Source organism: Canis aureus, chromosome 15 (genome assembly GCF_053574225.1).
Source record: "Canis aureus isolate CA01 chromosome 15, VMU_Caureus_v.1.0, whole genome shotgun sequence".
In the NCBI taxonomy this organism is placed as follows: Eukaryota; Metazoa; Chordata; class Mammalia; order Carnivora; family Canidae; genus Canis; species Canis aureus.
In genome coordinates, this window is record NC_135625.1 from 27,235,358 (window position 1) to 27,248,602 (window position 13,245).

Genomic DNA, 13,245 nt, shown 5'->3' on the forward strand with positions numbered 1-13,245 from the left:
CTAGACACACATGTTCATAAGCGACCTAAGTGAAGCCATTGGAATCCCAGGGCAGTAACTGATAGTATAGCCACTATGTAGATGGCCTGATAGATACTCACGTTTGTGGTTTGTTTTCCAAGACCCCTGAGAATACAGACACTGATCTCAGACTGAGAAAAAAATTCTCTTTTGTCCAGTTTTGAAATCAGATTTAATTGAGTTTGAGTACCAGCTCTGATGACAGCTAGTTCTATGACCTTGACAAGATCTTAGAGGAATTTACTTAATACCTCTAAGGTTTAGTTTCTTAATTGGGAAGATGACCTAACAAAGTTGCTGTGAAATCAAATGGAATGATGAATGTAAAGCCCCAATTCCTTGACATTTCTTATGTTCTTTCAATTAATCATCAGCTTGACCTGAACATTTTCTACCTAGTTCTCTGATAAAGCATCTTACATATAGTAAGACCAAATAGCTAGTATCATGTTATATAGTATAATATTAATATATACATATATATGTATAGTTGACCATTGAAAAACATCGGGATTAGAGGCACCGACTTTCTAATCCCCCCCACACACATACACTTGAAGATCTACATATAAGTTTTGACTCCCTTAACACTTAACTAGTAATAGAATAGCTTACTGTTGACTGGAAGCCTTAACAATAATGTAAATAGTGGATTAACATACATTTTGTATGTAATATGTATTATACACTGTATTCTGGTAATAAAGTAAGCTAGAACAAAGAAAATATTAAAATAATAAGAAAAAATACATTTATAGTACTATACTACATTTATTGAAAAAAAAATTGTTTATGAGGAGACCCAGTTTGTTCAAGCTCATTTTGCTCAAGGGTCAACTGTAGTGTGTGTGTGTGTGTGTGTGTGTGTGTGTGTGTGTATACAAATATATGGATATAGGCTGAGGATTGTGGAAGTAATCAAAGAAGTGGTTTGCATTATGGAAGTAAAAATATATACATACAATATTACAGAGACATCCTAGTAATATAGTCCACTTTGACAGAAATAAATCTCATTAGGATAGAATTTTGGAAAGTTGATGTCTTACTTAGCTTGTTATTCCCAGAGTCTGACTTTTCTAATCTCATAGTGTTGACAGGGGCACATAAATTTAACAATGTATGAAGGAGTTTTTAAACTGAAGATTTTTTTTAAGAGGCCAAAAGGACCATATTCTATAACATGATGTATTTACAAATGGTTATAAAGGAAATAGAGTGAGTTCTGGTGTTTGTCTCCAGTACCTCTTCACTAAGAATTTGGTGATAAATTTAAACTAACATGGTTAAGGAGTGGCCTAAAAGCCTTCATGCTGATTCAGTCTGCATCCACATCTGTGATCCTAACTTCTTGTCTAAAACTGCCTGGCTAAATGGTTCTGCTGCTTGCTTAAATGCTTCTGTAACTATTACTGTTAGCCTCTAAGAATGGCTGTGTGATACTGTTAATTTCTGCCTCCCAAACTCTGTGCCTTGTTCCTGCACCTGCATTCTTTCTACCAGGTCTATTGTCTTCTAAGATAGCGTTCTATGGTGTCCATTGGCATCATGGCAAGACCATTTTGGTGGTCTCTGTAGGAAGTATGATCCCTCCCTGTTTGGGATACCAAGAAGTTTCTGTGAAACATAAACACTCTCCCCCAGAAGAATTAGATCTAAAAATTAGCTCATTAATGTAATGTTGTATGTTTCTTGTGTGTGTTCTACTGGAATTTGAATGTGATTAAATGAGATGCAAAGTGAAAATTCTGACAAGGTGATAGAAAGTGAAAGAACTTGTTTGCTCAAACCCCATACTTGAGACCTTTTTCCTTCACTATACTCCTGGGGAAATCCATAACTTGTTAGGTGCTTAAAGGAGATCTATGAATAATGTTAACATCAGTATAGATATAGCTGGGAAATGAGCATTATTGGATTATTACTTTTTTTTTAGATTTTATTTATTTATTTTTTTTTTGAGAGGAAGAGAGAGAAGGGGCAGGAATGTGATTGGGGGAAGCATAGTGGGAGGGAGAAGCAGACTCCCCACTGAGCAGGGAGTCAGATGCAGGGGGTGGCAGAGTGGGGAGAGAGCTCTATCCTAGGCTCCATTCCAGGAACCTGAAATCATGACCTGAGCTGAAGGCAGACACTTAACTGACTGAGCCATCCAGGCACCCCTTGGATTATTACTTTTACTTGGTAGATATCCATATCCTTCCCCCATGTGTTTTGTGTTTGAAACTAGAAATGAGGGATTTAGGAGAAAGGATGAAGAAAATTACTTAAACATGGAGTCTTCTCTCAATGTAGAATATGAAAGAGAAGCCAGTTAGAATTAATAGAAGATAAAGAGATTAAACCAAAATAATAGACAATGAGAATGTTACAGAAGGCATACAGATTTTATAAAAAAGGAAAAAATTAATCTGACACATATCATGGACCCTGTTACAATAACCCTTGTTTCTTTTTCCTTTTACTTCTCTTTTCTTTTGTAATGTTCTAAGTGGGAAGAGGAATGAGTTATCTTACAAATTTAGATTTTGCAAACTTGTGCACTGATGAGAGTAATATTGAAGTGCATTGTGAAGAAGAATTTTCAACACACAAATGTGTCATTTCCTTTCTTCATGGACCAGATGCTGAAATACTATGTGATAAAGATTTTAGGTCTCAACTGTAAAGAGAGGGAAGTGGATAAATCAGTGCTGCTGTCTTTAGGACGAACGGTAAAAGACGTTTATTTTAATTTTTTTCCAAAATTGCTTCTATTGATTATATGTGTCTACTCTGTGTATGTGTGTGTTTGTGTGATAGGTGAGATGTATAAATATGTATGTTTATATGTATACATACATACATGTTTCTGTATAGATAATAATTTTTGGTAGAATTCCCATTGCTAATAACTTGATCTGGTTATTTCAATGATTAAAAAATAGAGATTTCTGCTAGGTTTTTTGTAAGAGAAAAATATATGTGTGTGCATAAATATACATGAAATATACTAATTATCCTGTAGGTTAAACTAGTAAGAAATTTTTGCCATTTAATTGTCCATATGTTTTTAAAAATGTATTGACTTTATTCAAAATATGATTGAGACTATTTTAATTAATCTCATTACTTTTCATATAATACTTATGCCTTTAACCTAACACCTATTAGTACCTGTGTTTGCTTTATAACCAATATTGGTTGGATATTTACTATAAGCCGTTTGCTGAACTAGATGGAGGGAAGAGATCAGAAAAATAAAATATAGCCTGTCTTCAGGAAGCTCATGATCTAAGGCAAATAGCACAATAGAATTTGAGCACTTTAACTAGTTCTACAAGTGGTACAGTTAACTACTATAGAAATGTCGGAGAGGTCAACTTACATTACTTAGGGGGAAAGGATTTCAAAAGATCTTCATGGATATGTTTAAGCTTAGGTTCATCTTGAAGAATGTGTGAGATTTACAGAGCATAAAATGGGTGTTAGCATTCTCATTGGCCATGTGAGAATAGTGATAGAAAAGTCACAGAACTGAGATTATAAATGTTTTATATAGTATTTAGGAGCTAATATTCTACGGGTACATGCCTATATTTAAATCCAAGCCTCTCTACTTCCTAGCTGTTGAAGACTAACTAGTTACTTAAATATTCTGGGTCTTAAGTTTCCTAACCTTGTGAAATGGAGAAAATACTGGTATATGCCTTATAGAGAGGCTATGAGGGTAAAAGAAGAAAAGGCCATATTAAAAAAAAAATGGTACTTAAACGTAGTTATTTATTGATGGTTACCTGTGTACTAGGCAATTTTAAAAAAGTATTTTAAGTTTTCAGAATAATTCTTAAACTGATATTATAATCCTATTTTACATATATAAAGGAAGTACAATCAAATCACATAAATTAAAAATTTGCCAAAGGTCACATAGCTAGTAAATGACACAGTCAGTATTCAAGCCTAAACTTCCAATTCAAGGATGAATTCACAACCAAAGATGAGCATCAGTGGCATTAGGCACAATTTGGATGTTTCCATTCTTTCATTAATCTCTCTTATGGATAATATTCCTTAATGTAGAGCTATTCGTTTTACAAATAATTAATTTGATTTTCATTCATATATATTTTTGACTGTTCATACAAAACCAGTTTTTATTTTTAAATAATAAGAAAGGTACTTCTTGGTGTAAATAATATAGGTGTAAATAATAACTTATTATTACACCAAATCTTAAGGATTTATTTACACCAAATCTTAAGGATGAAATTAAGGGTTTGATGATAAGTCTGAATTGGGAACAGTCTTAGAAGAAAGACTATACATTGAACATATATTACACATAAAGACTTTATGCATATCTATATATAGAAAGTTCCACTAGGATGTCTAAGCAATTGATATGAATAAACAGAAACCCAAGGAAAAAAATAAATAATAAATAATTACATGGAAATATCTCTTCCACATTAATAAATAATAAAAAACAAAAGCCACTTTTAGATACCATTTCACTCCTATCAAAATCAAAATGATTTGAAAATAAATATTACTACTAAATAATGGTAAATTTGGCCTAAAACTGCCATGCTCATATATGGTTGGAATCTTTGTAAATTTTTATGATCTTTTTAAGGAACAGTCAGGCAGTAGATACCACGAAGTTTAAAGAGTTTTCCTTTCACCTGGTAGTTCAACATATGGTAAATTATCCTAATGAAACATTTAAAAGGAGAAAACTAAATCATGAAAATATTTATAACATCATTATCATCTATATTAATAAAACATTTCCCTCCAAAAGAAAACGGAAAAAGTTCTTAAAATTACGTTATAGTAAAATGACTACATAAATAAGATAGATTTGATGAATTACTATTTGGCCTATCAGTTTAAATTTTTAAAAAATCATATGAAGTATAAAAATATTGATATGATTTTAAGGGAAATATATAAGACCAGATGGTAATATACACAGTGGTATCAACTATGTAACACAGATACATATGTGCAAAGACTCAAATTTCATATGAAAATGAAGGTATTTTGTCTTATATAAAAATGAATAGATGACAGAATTTTTTTTGAAGTATAAGTATAGTTGGAATACAACATTATATTGATTTCAGGTATACAATATAATGATTCGGCATTTATGTACATTACAAAATGATCACCATGATAAGTCTGTCACCATACAAAATTATTACAGTGTTATTTACTGTATTCCCGATGCTATACTTTACATCTCTAGTGACTTACTTATTTTATAGTGGAAGTTTATATCTCTTAATCCCCTTTACCTATTTTGCTCATCCCCCTATTCCTTTCCCTCTGGCAACTACTGGCTTGTTCTCTGTATTTATGAGTTCGTTTCTGTTTTGTTTTGCTTGTTTATTTGTTTTGTGAAAATATGGTATTTGTCTTTCTCTGACTTACTTCATTTAGCATAATATCTTCTAGGTCCATCTCGTGTTGCTACAAATGCTAATATTTCATTATTTTTTTCTGGTTGAGCAATATTCCATTATATATATCTTAAAGAAGCACATCTTCCTTATTCATTTATCTATTAATGGACACTTAAGTTGCTTACATATCTCTGCTATTGTAAATAATATTACAATGAACAAAGTAGTGCATATATCTTTTCGAGTTAGTGTTTTCATTTTCTTCAGATAAATACCCAAAAGTGGAATTGCGGGATCATATGATATTTCTATTTTTAATGTTTTGAGGAACCTCCATACCGTTTTCCACAGTACTTGAGCCAATGGTGCCTAAGTGTTCTCTTTTCTCCATATTCTTACCAACACTTGTTACTTCTTTTCTTGTCTTTTTAATACTAGACATCCTAATAAGTATGAGGTGATATCTCATTGTGGTTTTGATTTGCATTTTCTAATAACTAGTGATGTTGAGATTGTTTTCATGTGTCTGTTGCTCATCTGTATGTCTTCTTTGGAAAAATGTCTATTCAGTTTCCCTACCCATTTTTCTTTAAATCTAACTGGTTTTTGTTTTTCTGAGTTATATGAGTTTTTTTATATACTTTGAATAAATTAATCCTTTATTGGAGAATATGACTTGCAAACATCTTCTCCCATTTGACCCACCTTATCTTTCATATTGTGATAATATTTTCATAATAAAAACAGGAAAAACTGAAGGATATGTTTCCAAACAGGTTAACATTGAAACACTTTCATTATGGTTTTCCTGTTGCAGCTTCTGTAAACTTTTCACCCACTTTATAAAAAGCTGATATTGCAGAGATGTGTTTCACTTCTCATGAGAACATGCTTTTAATAGATTATACAAACTCAAAAGATTTCACAACCCTTTTTCAGTGCATTGACATTTGGTAGGAATGTAACTAAACGTGAGGTTACTTTTTCTCTTTGGAAATGACATTTAAAGGCATATTTGAATTGTTTGAATTGTTCACTGCCTGCTGATAAAACTTTGCATGTGTGTGTTCTCTAATATGACTAAAGAAAATTACAATGATAATATCAGTGTAAAGAACTAAAGTAATGTGGTAAATCTAATAAATGACTGAAGTAAAGTAAGAACATTGAGGGTGAAATTTTTTGTCTCAGTTTCTTATTTATGCACAATTCAGAGAAAAACCTTTTATTTCATGATGTATACCAAAAGGACTTTTAAAATTTCTACATGAGTGAAATACAAACTTTTCTTGAGGCATATCCTCAAATATGAAAACTAATCATCTTGCAAAAAATAATTGTCTTGCATTTATTTATGTAATTCCTTATAATGCATTTATGTGTGTGATGAGCACCTGCTAAGTGCTAGTAACTTTCTGTCTTTTGAACCAAAGAGAGAAAAACTACAGAATCCTGTACATTATCTACTCTTATTGGGTAGAGTTCCTCTGATTAGAAGAAACTGGAGACCAAGTCAAGCAAGCCCCTAAGTTCCACATTAAATCAAATGGATCAGTATTAATAATGAGCTCATATTTCTTTGTCTGCTAGGTCAGCACAGTTACCTGTGAAACTCTCAGATTTGGGGTCCGTTGAACTTCTGAATCCCATCCATGTTTCTTTTTTCTTTTTCTCAAAATGGAAACCTAGCTTTATTCTTTGCTTTTTCAGCAAAAGACGTTGAAACCCTAAGGTCAGCGCTTTCACTTTCCCTTTCCTGAGGTGTAAAACAGCACGTATTAGTTATTAATGCTATTTCCCCCATGTCTGTATTTTGTACATTGAGTAAATAATGAGTATGTTCATTTAAAAAAAAAAGAAAAAAAGAGAGAGAGAGAGAGGGTTAAAAGTAGATAGAAAATAGAGGAGATAAGTAGGGGAAAAGTATTTCATGTTGGTTGGTGATAAACTTTAGGTGGGATAAATCCAACCAGGATGGAGAAGAAGTGAAAGAGGTACATCATAAGTTTAAATATGATGCTCAAGAAAGGTCTAAAACAATGAGGTTTTAATCAGAACCTGAGTGAGAGAGGATTTGAAAACAAACCAACAAGATGTAATGACAAAAGGATGAGAAAAGGTGGGGGCCAAGAAAAACGCCCTAGATTGGGAACATACTGGAAATCCAAATAGTGATGTTATTAGGCAGCTGCATATACAGTTCTGGAGAGATATGGGCAGGAGATAAAGATGGAATACTTTAGGAGGAATTAGCAGGGAAAATAAAACTCCTCTCAATGTACTATCTTAGTGTACTCTTTCTCAACAGAAAAGCATGAACATGACCAGATTTCTGGTATACACTCAGTGCCTTTCATTTTTCTACATTTACTACTTCTGGACATTTCAAATCTGCTTCTACCTCTACTGTACAATCAAAATAGCTCAAATTCCATATGACAGGTCATGCATGTCCTTGTATGTCTTGAAATTCTTCTTTCTTTTCCATAACCTTGACTTGTTTTTCTACCATGGTGTCGAACATTCTTCCTTATCTTTAGTACTAGCTCTTCATGCCTTACTTGCCCACTCAATATGCTAGTTGTTGAATTTATATCCCTCATATTTTTTCCTGAAAGATATTTTCTATTCTGATTTTTTTGTTCTATTCTTTGTTCAAGTGCTACATTTTTGTGCTTGTTAATCAATTCTTTTAATTTCCTCCTCTTTCTTAATGCCCTTGGATTCTCCCCTTAAATGCCAACCCTATGCTACTATCCAAGATGCATGGCTGGGGTAGATAAAAAATGAACTGAAATCCATAAATTGAGGTAGCGAGGAAGGAAAGGCTCCAGGGAAGTCAGAAGTTGCTTTGCAGTCAGATAAGAGTCTTGTGGGTGATAGTAATTAGAATAAAGTCCTGGCTTCTAGTTTGGATGATCATGCTTTGCTACCACCTCTGTATTATCAATATATAGCCATATATGTGTCTGACTGCATTAATGTATGCCCCACTACACAATAAATAGAAGATAATAATAAATAAATGATTATCATGACAGTTGGTTAATATGAATGGATGATATGCCAATATCAAAAATTCTGGAAAGATAAAAGGTCAATGTGGAAAACACACCATTGTAACTAGTTGTATTTTTTTTTAATTTTTTATTTATTTATGATAGTCACACAGAGAGAGAGAGAGGCAGAGACACAGGCAGAGGGAGAAGCAGGCTCCATGCACCGGGAGCCCGACGTGGGATTCGATCCCGGGTCTCCAGGATCGCGCCCTGGTCCAAAGGCAGGCGCTAAACCGCTGCGCCACCCAGGGATCCCTAGTTGTATTATTTTTAAAAATCTGATTCTGAGGCTTGAGATCTGAGCTGGACATTTTGGCTTGGTCAGTATGCAAATAATAGTCCAAGCCCAGAAGCAGATGAGTTTCTTGGAAAGAGGATGGCATTTAATAACAACAGAGAATACCAGCAGTCTTATGGCAGCACCATCTATGATTAACTTAAACAGCTTCTTAAAAACATTTTTCTGGAAAAACATATACCAGTATTACATACAGTCCATGATTCACCAACCTCTGTCATACACTGCCCCAGAAAACAAACAAAACTTCCCTTGGTGCATTAGAGTAGCCAGACAGGAATATTTTTCACTCTTCACTCTACTTAACAGATTTAACATTCATCTCCCTTCCAGCCCTCCAGGTTTTATATAGCCCAGATGTGGTCAGTTAGGCTAGTCCATTTGTAGACATTTAGTAGAGGGTTTTCTTTTTTAAAATTTTAATAAAACTACCCAAAGAAACTATAGTTTGAAATACAATAACTTGTACCATGTTTATCATCTGTATAAGCCCATAAAAAATAAAGTAAAGCTTAAAGCCCAAATAAAAACAAAATTGAGCCTCATCTCTATTTCAACATGAAAGGGAAATAAGTAAAATATTTAATGGCCAATGTATGTTTTATCACTAGTAATATAAGCCAGGTCACTACTGCCAAAGCAAAGAATAATTTTTCATTTAATTTTTATAGGTACTTCCTCAATATTATGTTTTGGGTAGGTTGGTAAAAGCCAAATAAATTTATGCAATCAGAAAAATAAAAGAAGAATTCATGAATAGATTGCCCCCAACTACATGCTTCTGTGGCCATGTCTGCTGGGCCTTCTGCCCCAAACTGCTGCTTCTGTGATGCTGATTCACTCTACTCTCCATGCTGTCCCTGCTCTTATGCCCTTTAGTAGATTTTCCATCCCTGGGATATTCTTATCCTAATTCCTGCTCACTTTTCAAAACTTTCATCTTTTCTGTGTTCCCACCATAACTACCCCCTTGGTCAAGGAACTAATCACTCCCTTTTGGCCTATGTCTTCACTTTGGTGTGTGTGTATATATATACACATCAAAGTATATGTGTGTGTGTATATATATATATATATATATATATATACATACATACATATATACATACATACATATATATAACTGTCAGATGATTATAAAGATTTTTACTCTTTCATATTAATACATAAGATCTTTGGGGGTTGTGAATATTCTATGCGCATTGATCTGACTTGCTTAGTACTTGATATAATGATACACAATAGAAATTTGTTGGATTGGCCTATATGAAGGGATAGGTATTTCTATCTTAAAGTCATTGATTGGAAGTATCCTAATATCTATTTTTTGTTTGTCTGTTTTCATGGTGTAGCATCTAGCATTCTAGAGCCACCTTAAAAAAAAAAAAAAAGTAGAATTCTTTCTATCTCCCAAGTAAACTCCTTTAACCCATGGCTTCTAAATTACAAATTTAGTTGAAAGAACATGTGGAGCTTCTAAACAAGTATATGGATAAAAATAGCATTCATCCTGCTTTATTGAAGCCAAGATTAGATCAGTAGATTGCCATTATGGATTTGCCACTTTCTTTCTCTTTAAAATAATAAAATGTTTAAGTTTTCTGTAAGAAGCATCTGTATAGATTTAGCAGTTATCATATCATATATATATACATAAACACACAGGGAATGATTTGAGAGATATCTCCAAAAACAATTCGAGGAATCTGTATTGTTGCTGAAGTTCACAAAGATACTTTTTTCATGATAGCAAATCTTCATTAAAAACATAACAGATTGCTCAAATATTGTAGCGAGAGAAATAGCTCCCAACCTTCCATCCATGTTGGGGATTTATGTTGAAGAGTGGTTCTCAAAGAGAAATAGATATTTGGAATTGTGTGGGTGGGGATAAAGTTTTTGCCGTTTTTTGTTGTTGTTGTTGTTGTTGTTTTGTTTTGTTTTTTTGTGTTTTGTTTGTTTTTGGTTTTTTTTTTTTTTTTTTTTTGCTAGGGAAGCAGTAACATAAGGACTGAAAGACGTTATTGACACTTGAGGGTGGCAACCAGGAATGATAAACATTCTCCACAACAAAGATACTCCTTCAAAAAAAGAGCTTTCCCAGCCATGGTGTTAGTAATGCTTCCCTGAGAACTACAATGAGATGTTGTCAACTGGATCTGACAAAGTAAAAATGGGTGCTAATAAGGAAAAAGCTAGAGTGAATGGCAGTGTGTCAACAGCATGACATAGTCACCCAGTCCTAACATTTGGTTCAGTTCAAGGAAACTACCAGAAATGTAAGAATACAGACTACAAAAAAACAATAAAGAAGAAGGAAGGAAGGAAGGAAGGGAGGAAGGGAGGAAGGGAGGAAGGAAAAGAAAAGAAAGAGAAGGGAAGGAAGGACAGAAGGAAGGGAGGAAAGGATAAAAGAAAGGAAGGAAGAAAGGAAGGCTAGATCTGAGTCATGGGCACAACTCATTTGCCAGGAAGTTCTTTATTAGAAGCACATCTTTTTGGTCACAGTATCTACAAATATCCATCTTGTTTAAAAACCAAAAACAAAACTAATATATGACAATATCTTATAAAAAAGTCTAGTCCATTCATTTAGCAAATATTTATTAAATATATTCTTTATTACAAGTTGCTTTAGATCCTGCTAATTGAATGATGAATGAAAACAGACACGGTCCATCCTCTTATGTCATTCAAGGTCTAGAGAGATTATCAGATTCAACAGGTTTCATCTTTTTTACGAAAATATTACCATCTAGAAGACTAATAATATGAGATCTTTCCTTTAATTTATGTGAAAATAGAGTTATAGTATCACAAATATTAGGACAAAAGCCATGGTCATGCCTAAGGAGGAGGGGCCAGTAAACAGCCTGACAGGAAAAGATTTCTGGTTAATAGCAGGTATATATATAAACATACACATTATGACCCCATTCTTTTAAAAAAATGTTTTTTAATTCTATTTAAAATACAGTGTAATATTGGTTTTAGGAGTAGAATTCAGTGGTTCATCACTTACATTCAACACCTAGTGCTTATCACAAGAGTCCTCTTTAATCCCCATCCACCATCTAGCCCATCCCCTACTCACATCCCTCCATCAACCCTCAGTGTGTTCTCTATCAGTAAAAGTCTCTTACGGTTTTGTTCCCCTCATATTTGTGAGCCCATTCTTTATAAACTAAATTAAAAGATAAACAGCTTTGCTACATTAGGCCCAATTACTTTGAACTATAGTTTTAAAATGAATTCAGCTAAGCTTTCTCATCATCTTAGTTTTTAAAATTATTTGTTTTGCTTGGCAAGTAAAGCTATCATCCAAATCAAATAATAGAATAAATTTAAAAGGGGGAGATAGGGGAGTTTGCAACTGAATTATCCAATATCCAATTTGGTTTCCTATAATGGTCAATTTTCCCAGATAATTATTTATTTCTTTTACTTTATCTCTGAGTATGAAAAGAAGATCTAAGTCCTTTACCTTCCCCCTCTGTCCCCTTTCTCCACAGTAGCCAAATAATTTAAAGACAGTCCTTGGTCAGATCAAAGGATTTACAGGAACTACAACCAATCCACAGAATGATGTATATACAAAGATTATCATTGCAAACTGCAAAATAAAGAATCGCCTTGGTAATATTTAAAAAGAAATATGTTGACAGTTCAGTCACATCCTAACTGCTCAATACCTCTCCCCAAAGCAGGATGAATGTTTGCATAGGAATGATTGTCCTCCATTTCCTGGACAGGATGTGAGTTTGGTGTCCTAGAGTTGCCTGTGCACTCAGTTAAAACCTCAGCTGTACTGAATCCCTAACTCAGCATTAGAGAAAATAAGAAACGATCAGAAGATGTCGACTTTATGCTAAATTTATCAATCAAATGAACTGAACTGTTTCCAAGAAAAAGTCATACAATTTTTTTTTCACTGAAAAATGTTTTTAAAATGTGGTCCTCAGACTGCTGGCAGTCTGCATCATTAAGAGAACTTGTTGGAATTGCAAATTCTTGACCCCTACTTTAAATAGCAGAAACTCTTGGGGTGAGGCCCATCAATCATGCCTCTCAAATAATCCTGATGCATCTTAAAGAGATATAGGCATAGATTGTGTCATAGAATATAAATGTGCTCAAAAACTACAAAGACCTATTTATGATGCTCTTGATATATAATGAGGGAAGCCCTGAAAGAAAACAATACAAATAAGAAGAGAAAGGAGAGTTAAGTTTTTCCTGTGCTTTAATCTAGTGACTAGACTTTATCTTTCAAAAGTGATAAACAGATGCCTTGGCAAAGGAAAAACTGGCTCATGAAGCTCTGATAAAAGATCACAGGAAATATTAGCTTCAGATTTTGCGTTAACTGTTTTATCCAGAACCTCTAATAAAAGATCACAGGAAATATTTGCTCCAAATGTTGTTCAACTGTTTGTTCTAAGGGAAATTCTTTTTCTTTTCAGCTAAACAGTTG

The 13,245-nt window shown here is 33.5% G+C and overlaps 1 protein-coding gene across 2 annotated transcripts in view; it reads left to right on the forward strand.

The window, feature by feature from the left end:
• The first annotated feature begins 2,513 nt into the window (after nucleotides 1-2,513).
• Nucleotides 2,514-13,245, forward strand: part of MSR1 (macrophage scavenger receptor 1) — a 79,007-nt gene continuing 68,275 nt past the window's right edge. The window contains exon 1 of one of the 2 annotated variants that reach the window (XM_077848946.1): nucleotides 2,514-2,735. The gene's annotated coding sequence lies outside the window, so the exon portion shown is untranslated. The remainder of the gene's footprint in view (nucleotides 2,736-13,245) is intronic. The other variant, XM_077848947.1, reaches the window with a different exon arrangement.